General features: G+C 39.9%; 1 long non-coding RNA gene across 2 annotated transcripts; it reads left to right on the forward strand.

The window, feature by feature from the left end:
- Window positions 1-3,302: 3,302 nt before the first annotated feature.
- On the forward strand, window positions 3,303-10,214 carry LOC125003407. Of its 2 annotated transcripts, XR_007112201.1 has the most exons (5): window positions 3,303-3,332; window positions 4,741-4,793; window positions 5,048-5,235; window positions 5,405-5,500; window positions 10,151-10,214. It is a non-coding gene; the product is annotated as an uncharacterized LOC125003407 (long non-coding RNA). The 2 variants fall into 2 exon arrangements; XR_007112200.1 differs by lacking the exon at window positions 3,303-3,332 and having other exon boundaries at window positions 4,564-4,793.
- The last annotated feature ends 308 nt before the right edge of the window (window positions 10,215-10,522 follow it).

Raw genomic sequence — 10,522 nt, forward strand, 5'->3', positions numbered from 1 at the left:
CCAATTACCCAGAATGCTTAGAGAGTCAGAGGGAGGATGAGGAGGTGTTGGAGGGTGATGATGAAGAGCAGAGGAGGAGCAGCAGAGATTATTAGTGAAGATGACAGTGAACTTCCTGAGGAGAATGAAGCAGGAGGAGCTGGCTGACTGTCTGCAGAGCAGTAAGAGGATTTCTCTAAACATTGAAGCTGCTGGAGAAATGAGACATTTACTAATGTCTCAAGAGATGAACCAAGATATATTCACACAAAAATTAGAGCAATGACATGTTGGAATATTTACTGGAGAGTTTATTCATTTGTCTTATTTGTTGTTTATTCATTCAGGACATTTTGCTCCAGTTTGTGGACGTAAAGTTAAATCTAGTCTGAAGAAGAAGTTCCAGTGTGTGTGTTGAGGGGATTGCTAAAGCTGGAAACTCAACCCTTCTGAATGAGATCTACACAGAGCTCTACATCACAGAGGGAGGGACTGCAGAGGTCAATGATGAACATGAGGTCAGACAGATTGAAAAAAACAGATATTAAGTGTGTGGGATATTATTGTGTCTATTGCATCTTATGATGGATTTAATAGTTTAATGTTACCAATTTCTGGACTGGCATGTCTGCTACAGTTATCTCAACATGTTTCCACTTTGCTCCATAGTCTTTGCCACAACATTTAATCAATGGAGAGTTGTGCTGCATAATCTTTTACATTTGGTCACACCACCTGCATCTTTGGCCAGTTGGAAGGTATAATATGTTATTGTTGTTTTTAATCATTTCATATGAATCTGGAAATCATCACATCCCAGATTTTAAAAACGATGTAAACAGATACGACCTCAGGAGAACGTTCATTTGAATCATTTCATTGTTTTTGAAACCAGTGTCAAAGCTGACCATCTCTGGATGACTCTACTAATCTAGAAGAGGATTTAATCACAAGTGGTTTTAAGTCAAACCAGGATACTTTTTAGTTATGAATCACATTTCAGTTGTACATTCTCTAGATTTCTTGGTATGGAATTTTATTCAAATCTGTGTTTCATTCACATTTAAGGTGAAGGTGTTAAATGGGTAAAGCTTGTATTGGGACTCTCCAATAATATGATTTCATCAGCAAATGAGCAGGTTTTAGTTTGTGTCCTTTAATATTAATGCCTTTAATTCCTCATTCTGTCATATAGCCTCAGGGCGGCCGTGACAGGGTTAGTGGTTCCATCCCTGATACATGGACCACATGCCCAAGTGTCCTTGAGCAAGACACTGAACCCTGAGATTGTTCCCAGTGGTTGGTTCTGGTGTGAATGTGTATGAACAGATGAGTAGAGTCCATTATCCCTAGAAATGTGTGATACCCAAATATCACAATAAAACCTGGTGATGGAAACTCCTTCATTATAAAATCCTCCCGGTTATCTAAAGCTAAAACCTTTTACGCTCTCATGAGGTGCTTTTTCAGATGTATCAATATAAAAGTGCATTGGAAACACTTTTTTGTCGTTTCCCTGGAGATGATGCCGGAGGTCATGTGACCAGTTCATTTGAAGTCCAACTTCCTCAAAGTGACGAGAATTTAAGAGAATTATGGGATATCACCAGATGAGACTTTACCAGAGTTACATCTCATTCATTAAACACCTTTTGAGGAAACACGTATCAAAATTTCAGAAATATAACTTTTGGTTTTTGAAAAACTGTAATGGAAACACAGCTAGTGTGACTGGAAAGAGCTTTGAGCAGCACTAGGTAGAAAAGCTCTGTACAAATCTAAAACCATTTACTGGAGGCAAAGAGGAGGGAGGGGTCAGGTGGAGTTCACTACTGAACCCAGAAGAACACAACAAGCAGAGTTTCAGGATTCACTTGGTGATTATTCTTTTGATCTTTGTTTCCATGGAGAAGCAGTAAATCCATTACTAAAGTGTTGGTGCAGTAATGAAGCGTTCAGGACTCTCAGCAGTTTCTTAGTGAAATCTGCAGAGGAAACAGACTTGATGCTAAAAGTCTCTGCAGGTCTGTGTGTGTTCACTCCAACACGTTAACATCCAGAGATGATCCAGAGGTTGAAGCAGACTCTGACTGGACCATGTTACTGGGAGGTGGAGAGGAGAGCTTCATCCACATGGTCTCCATTTAAGATCATCAACAGAGCTGCACTTCAACTCTTCACAGAGCTCCAACAAATCAAGTCCAGTCCCTCATCAATGATTCAGACACAAACCAAATATTGTCTCCTCCTCGTTACGTTCCTCCTCCTTCATCCACACGTTTATTGGATCAGAGCAGCATCTGCTTCATGTGTCTTTGATTATTGGTTGAATTTGTCAGATGAGGAGTTTAGAGAGGTTTAGGTTTAGAGACGACAGCAAAGAAACAGCTCACAGTCAGACCAGAGACTCCATCAGATCATCTTCATTTTTACAGTGTAATTGATTGAAATTTCTTTTACAGTGTATTTCCTGTTTCCATATTAAACATTTAGGATTCTTTTTAGCTTTATTGTGGCCTCAATAAATTTTTAAATAGCATTATTAAATAGCATGTTGGTAAATTTTTACAGTGTTTTTATTTATGTTTTTTTTTTGTACAGCTGTGTAGCTGCAGATCCCGTGCATGTCCACCAGAGGGCAGTGACCACTCATCAGTCACATAGTTGTATATCATCCGCACCATGTTTGTTACATTGGAGGGAAGATTCTACAGTGTAACCCTTTGATCCGATCGCATGAAGGACACAATAAGAACCGTATTTAATTTAAACACAAATACTTTATTTTCAACAAACAAAACTTAGGATTGGTGCTTCCTAGCAGACGCTGGCCGTCTGTATTGTGCGTGCATCTCACGCAGTTCCTCGTAGAGGTGTACAGAAAAGAAAAATGAATTAATGACATTAGTAATTAACTCTGAAGTACATTTAGATTTTGTTTATTCCAAGACTGGGTTCATCAGATTTTTCCACGATACATAATATTTAATGTTTACAAAATGAAATATGTAATAGAACAATAAACCTGGAACCTCTGCTGCGTCATCTGCATCAGAACTAGAACCAGTTATAGATACTATGGCATGCAAATAATGCATCATTTATATAATAATACTGTGACTCATTGGTGAGTGGTTAGTCATGACAAAAAGAAAACAAATTGGGCACCTACAAGAACAGTAGAAAATCAAAACATAGATAATTCATCATAATATACACTAGTAAAAAAGGGAGGGAGGGAGGGCACATCTGCGTTCCTGCCCTGACATGTAGTTTCCTGTTTCAGTTTAGTTTCACTTTCACCAGGATCGTGTCGCAGGTATTTTTCTCTCCGTGTCAACCTCCGTCTGAAGGTAATGAAGCAGTTTTGAATGTTTTCTTGGTGAACATCACTGTCAGCAGCTCAGCTCCAACAGAAGCAGCAGAAATCTGCTGAACTTGACGTTAAACTGAGTCAGAGCTGAAAGGTTAGAGTCTGGATGAGGCCTAGTGTGAAACTGATCCGCCATTTTCTAGAGATCACCTGTGATCACCTGTCTGTTTGAGTCCTTGGTTCATAGAAATGATTTCAGCTGATTTTCTTTTCTTTTGAAATTATTATTATTATTATTATTATTATAGTCAGAATCTCTGACTTTACGTATTTCCTGAGTAAATCCAAGCAGCAGTGAGCTGAGCTTCACCTGGAACTGAGCCAATGTCTCTCTAAGTCACCTGTACGGCCTCGGTCCGTTTGTTGGGATCTTTTCTCTGCATGAAAGATAAAAACAAAGATTGTAATAAATCTCAGTTTAAAAACCATCTAACAGTTAAAACCTTCAGTCTAAACATGAAGTGGTGAATGATGGAAGATATTTAGTTTAGTCTGAATTAAAATGGATCAAATCATCAGAATATTACTGGAAATAATATAGATTTTTTCCATTTGAGTTGTTGGTTTTTCTCTCTGGGTTCTTTCATGTTGAATGAGTATGAATGAACTCTCTCTGTCTCTTATTCTGTCTCTTAACCGCTATAGATGTGACATTGTTCCTTTGGCCAGATATGAACCTTAGACCTATATGTGTGGAAGAAGCTCATTAGAGATGTGAAACGTAACCAGTTAGTGTGGAAGCAGCCAGTTGAATGAATGAATGAAGCTGTTCCACTGGGTTAATAATTGTAAATCTGAGTCTCACCACACGTCACTGATCCAGTTTCAACATCTCCAGGATCTGAAGACTGCTCCACATTTCACATTTGACTCTAGAACATTGTGCAGTCACTTTAATCCCTTCATTACATGACGACATTAAGGTTCATTAAAGAAGAGAAAGTAGAAACTTTAACCCTTCTCAGCTCAGTGATCAGATTAGAAACGTTTCCAGTTAGAAATGACTAATAAAATGAACGTTTCTGCTCTTTAAATGACATTTTTAAGGAAATTCTTCTGGAAACAAAACAACATTTTTCATTTCCTCTTTAATTAGTTCCTGTTGTTTTTAAAAGAGAGAAGTCATGATTAGTGACATCTGTTAAATGTTAGTTTAAACTGAATCAAAGGTCATTCTTCTTATATTTATTCCAACTGAATCAGAGCAGAATAATTGAGCAGCAGATGTTCAGATCAGAGTCCAGGTTCACTCTGATATTTAACCAGCAACAACTTCATGATAATGATATATTAATAATGATACAAGCTCAAATCTACTGGATCCTGTAAAATGTGCTCTTATTGTGAAAATCTGCCTCCCCCCTCCTTCCTGTCCTCCTCCATCACAGGTGCAGCCCTGACTGGTTCCAGGAAGTATCTCACCTGAGTCTCTAGTGTCCAGGTGTGGAGTAGAGACTCTTCTTCTTCTTCAGCTCTTTGAATAAACGCTGAGTCTGGTTTGTCTTAGGGTTAGGGTTCACTAACTGTTTCTGTCTGTCATGTTTGGAGAAGATGTTCACTACAGAGTTTGGATCACAGCAGCTTTAACTGACAGAATCAGAGCCAATCAGTGGAGGATCAGCTGATGTTTTTACAGCACAAATGATTCCAGTTAATGTTCAGATGAATAAATTTGTGTTTCCTCTGCACATGAAGGTAGAAAGTTGATGTGGATTCAGCAGCATGGACCAGAGGGAGGACAAAGAGGAGGGAGTCAGACATCTGCAGGACGGGTTGACTGGTTTCAGTCATTCATCTGATCCCAGCTGTGTTTCCCTCAAGAGTGATCAGTCAAATGAACGCGACATTGATTTTAAAGGAGATCAACCCTCTGCTCCTGAGAGGTAAAATGTTTCCTCCATGTTTCTGATTCATGTTTAAACTGTTATTGATCCAGAGAAATTTCATTAAACCAGTTTATTTCTCTTCAGTTTCATTAATCTCATGTAAATGTGTTACATCTGGAAGCTGTCCAGTCTAACCAGACTTGAACTGATTCTTCTTCTCTAACAGGATCAGTCCAGACCCCAGCTGTGTGTCCCTCAACAGTGATTGGTCCAATGATCGTGACATTGATTTTAAAGGACATCAACCCTCTGCTCCTGAGAGGTAAACCAGTGTCCAGCTTCATCCATGAGTCAGAGGAGACTAGCTCCTTTCTACAGTTTCCACTTTAAGCTGTGAAGGTTAAATTTGAGAAGCAGGCTTTGGATCATAGGACACTGGTTTTGAATGGTAACTGACAGGTAGAACATGTGTGTGGGTGGAGTGAAGAAGCCATATCCATGGTGGGTTGGGCGGTAATACGGTAATAAGGTATACCGGCGGTGTCTTTTCAAAAGCAACGGTATCAGTTTCAATATCATCATTACACTCATTAAAAAAATTGCAGTGTACTTATATGGGAGATAAGGATTAAATATAAGATATAATTAATTCAGTGCCTAAAAATGATTCTATGTCCACTGTCGGTGTGTGTGCGGCACATTCTGCATAAAAACTGTTCTGGATCGTCAGGTTAATTTAATTGTTTGACTGTTGTATTTGCACTTCTTAAGCTGATAAAAGTTGATAATATTGTGCACATTATGTTGTTATTGTTTCATCAGTAGTGTTTGGTATTCAGTTTCTGAAAGGTGTAGGCACAAGCCAACAGCCTGATGATGCTGTTTGGGCCCGTCCGCGGCGCGTTGTGTGAGTGTCGTGTTGCTATATGCTACGTAGTTAATAAGTTTCGCTCTGGTCTGTTTTTACGACCGGCAGTTTGCACGGGTGATTTATTTTGAAAATCCTCCGGATTCTTTTTCTTTTTACTGTGTCTGGCTTACGCCCACTCGAGGTGGTCTGTGTAAACTGACGCGTGCTTCGTCATTTTTAATTAGTCATGGTAATGCCGTATACCCCGGTAAAACGTGGAGACGGTATGAAGGTATCAAAATTCAGATACCGCCCAACACTAATCCATGGCTGCAGTAGCTATGAGGACACTGCCTGTTGGTTATTGGGGTCCAAGCAGCAACGCTGCAGGAACTCCATTGTTTTTGTTAGTGTTATTATTGGGGTCCAAGAAGTGTGTTATTCTACGTTCTTTATTACAGGACAACAATAGGGGACCTAGAGTTAGAGAATTTGTGTGAAATCGCCTGAAATGTTTCTCTTTCCACATTCGTCCTGGCCACAATTTACACACATGATTTTTTCCACAGTCGTAGACAAACTTGTTGTGTCTCTCACAATGTGCTCGGCAAAGCAGCGAGACGCACAGAATTTAAACTTGGAGCCTCTGTTTGCGGTAAAGTACCTGTCTGCTCTCCATTCACTCCAGTGCAAAGATTTTCTGAGAGAAGGAGAAGAGACGTTTGTTTTTAACTCGTGTCCAAAATATTTACAAGGACAAAAAAAACATATCAAAGTCTTCAGGAAGGTCTTACGACGCCCACGGTCTGCTAGTTTTTGTCACAGTGAGCCAATATGTGAGACCAGTGAAAAGGAGGGAAATCTAGCTCTTTTCTGTGTCCCGGCTCTGCGCCTTCCGTCGTCATTGACGACCACTGTGAGTTGCCACGGCAACAGCTGAGCCACAGCTCTGGGCCACAGCTGAGACCAGTTCATTCATCAGATGTCTCTGCTGTTAATACAGCTGATCCCTGTGTCTCACACATTAATGTTACAACAACACACATGCCCACACAAACACACAGGTACCTTTATGTTATTAGTTACAAATACACACAGGAAGAGTAGTAGGATACACAAACATGCACGTGAAAGCGCACATTAATCTCTCACACCACACTAACTGTGCTAACTGTAAGCTAACTGTGCTAAATGTAGGCTAACTGTGCAAATGTGGGTTAAGTGTGCCAACTCTGTGACACTGTGGGTCAAGTGTGCGACATGTGGGTTGACTGAACTAAATATAAGCTAACTGTGCTAAAAAGTTGTGAAATTTTGCACCTAGCTCAAAGACAGTTGTATATTTAATTTGCCTGAGTTACATGTTGCCAGTCAATACGTACTAGCGCCACCAACGGGTCCCCACTAGGGGGAGCTCAAAGACCACACATTTGCAACTGTCTCTTCATATGAACCACTGCTGGCCCATTTTTTTTACATCTCTCCCACCAGGGGGAACTCAAAAGCTGCACATTTCGGCTGTTTTCTAATTTCTTTTCATATGAACCGCTGACGGCCGGGTTTTTTGCATCTCCCCATGGCGTTATCTTGCTGTATGGCTGAGCAATTAATTTCTACAGGGGCCACATGAAAAATCTGAACTGTGTTGGAGGCCAAACCAAACAATAACTTGAACGTAATTCTGCTCAATACTAATGTTCTCCCATTGCAAAAAGCTGTAAATTATATTTGTTGATAAGCTGCTACTCGCTATTCGGAAACATGAGAATCCTCTGTAAATATTTATTTATATTTATGGGTTTTTGGTGTAGGTTTAAGAGGAAAATGAAACACAATCGATCTGTAGTTTTGGATAAAACGCATTGGAATGTTGGAAACTTTGTCCTCTTTGGAAAACTTCAGTGGACCAAGGAGGGACCATGTAGCTACATGAATTATTTTCTGTATCTCAATAAAGCTCAATAAATGTTTAACCCTTTAACACCTGAATGTCCGTCTGCCCACAAAGAGAAGTTTGCTGTATTTGAATTACCGTAACTCCCTGATGGACAATATTCAAGTTGCGCTTTCTAGAAAAAAATACTGCCATTACGGTAATGATGACGCAAGTTTGCTGCAATTTGTTGGTAAAAACAAAGTTAGTTACACCCTTGAGATGTCAAGAAGGTCTTCCAGGCAAAAGCACAACTAACCAGTGTTCAGTCACAATGAATATTGTCAATAGCGCAAACCACTGTGACTTACGGTAATTCGAAATCGGCCGCTTTGACGGATGGCAGCGATCTGTTCAGGCTTTTGAGGGTTAATAGATGCAAGAAGCTGTTTCAATCTTACTTTTTGAAGAATTAACAAACTAACAGTGCAATGACGTAAATAATACATCATGGCTCAAAAGCAACACAGTCGTATTGCATGCACAGTATAAATACTCATCTTCATCTGTGCTTATGACTGACGTACCACGGGCCAGACGGGAATGCCCAAAGGGCCGAATGTGGCTCGCGGGCCGTAAAATACCCAGGTCTGCTGTATGGAGTCCATAACTGCTTGGACCCTCATTGCTGCTTGAATCTATATTTACCTACATTTCCGTACGTAACTTTTGAACCGTACCCCCGAAATTTACAAACAAGGTATCCGTGTAATCCTTGGATCGTGCTGAGTTCAGTCTACCCTATGACGTCATTATGCGTCGTGATAGATCCGCCATCTTGGATTTTGTCAAAAACCTTTAAAAAGATTCACGGGTCGCAAATTTTGTCCGATTCCCATGAAAATCGGCACAGACTATCTTCAGAGCAAGCCCGCAAAAATTACCAATTGTCGTTCTTGGTTTCGCATTTGTACGACTGCCACAGCCAATCAATATCTCTTGATGGGTTTATATTTGAAATGACTTTGTGACATCCACAGGTACTGTGGGGTGCCCCATTGATAGTTCATGCCAACTTTTCATGGTAGCCAATCGTTGTCATCGGTGGCGGTGACAAACAGGAAGTTTGCTCGAATCTCGGCTACGCTTTGACTTCTTTGTCACTTTGACAAAATGTCCCAACTACAAAATAAATCCTAAACTAAAATTTTCAAATTGATCAGAATTAAAAGTTTATGTCAACCATAGACTGTATATAAAAGAACCAGTTGTTTGAGTCTTGACAAGTAGTTGAAAGTTCATCAAGTTAGGATTTAAACGGTGCTTAAATAAATAATATGAAATAAACAGACAGAAAAATTGTTCAGTGAAAAAAGCCAAAGCAGTCAGTATGGTGAAAACCAACTTTCCTCTTCCATGTAGTTGCAGTAGAATTAATAAATTAGTCTTTTTCCCCACATCTTTTCCAGTAGGTTTACTTGATGACAAACAGGCTTGTTCATTTTGTTTGTTTTAATACTGAATGAAATGGACTTGTAATCTTTGTCCTTTTTGTAGCCACAGATATTATGGAAGAAGAACTGACCTCATACTTGAATGAGAATGAGAATGTAAAACATTGATTAAAACACTGTAACTTTGGTTAAAGTTGTTCCTCTCAATCTTAGTCCCCTCAGCTCCATTCCCCAGAGCTTGTTCAGGAACAGGAAGATTTGGTGTCATTGACCCAACCGAGTCTGTCTTAGATCTGCCATCAAAAAACACTTTGTTCATGTTCCTGTTCTTAAAACACGACTAATATTGTTAAACTGGCGCAACATTATTGACTTCTTTATGAGCCGTGGATTTTGTAGCAACATGTGACCAAGAAGACGTCTGAAAATATTTCAAGATCAGCTGAGATTTATTTGGAGTTGATCAGATTCATTTCAAGTGATGATAGGTGTGAACTATTTAACATTTTCTTCATTACCTTTGCCTATAGTGCTACTGGGAGAAACTTTGTGTCACAACATGTAGCCAGAAGATAGAACTCAAACCAGACACACACACAAGAAACCAAAGGACTTGATGAAAAACTAACTCTTAGTTTATTAAGGACTTAGAGAAGGAAACAAAAAGAGCTGCAGAGTGTGGCAGGATAATCCAGTAAACCAAAAGCAAGACAAACTGTGTCTGTGACTGTGTGAATGTGTTGTCTCTGTGTGGACAGACATGATGAGAGCTAATTGTTGATGATTGGTCCACAGAGTCCACCAGCAGAGCTCAGAGGTTCTCAGTGGTCAGTCTACCCAGCAGCATCAGATACAGCTGGACTCCATCTTTCTGGTCTGTACATGTACAACAACTACTTCCCATCATGTCCATGCTGCTCTTTGTAGACCAGTGGATTGTCAGTGTGTCCAACATGGATCTGATGTTTGTCTCCTTGGTTTCAGTCTGCTTGTGTCATTCATATCGTCTTCTGTTCCAGCTGCTGGAGGACAACATCATGACTTTTATAAGAAACGAGCTGAAGAAGATCCAGAAGGTTGTGAGTCCAGATTACCCAGAATGCTCAGAGAGTCAGAGGGAGGATGAGGAGGTGTTGGAGGGTGAAGATGAAGAGCAGAGGAGGAGCA

The sequence above is a fragment of the Mugil cephalus genome, chromosome 24, assembly GCF_022458985.1.
Source record: "Mugil cephalus isolate CIBA_MC_2020 chromosome 24, CIBA_Mcephalus_1.1, whole genome shotgun sequence".
Classification (NCBI taxonomy): Eukaryota; Metazoa; Chordata; class Actinopteri; order Mugiliformes; family Mugilidae; genus Mugil; species Mugil cephalus.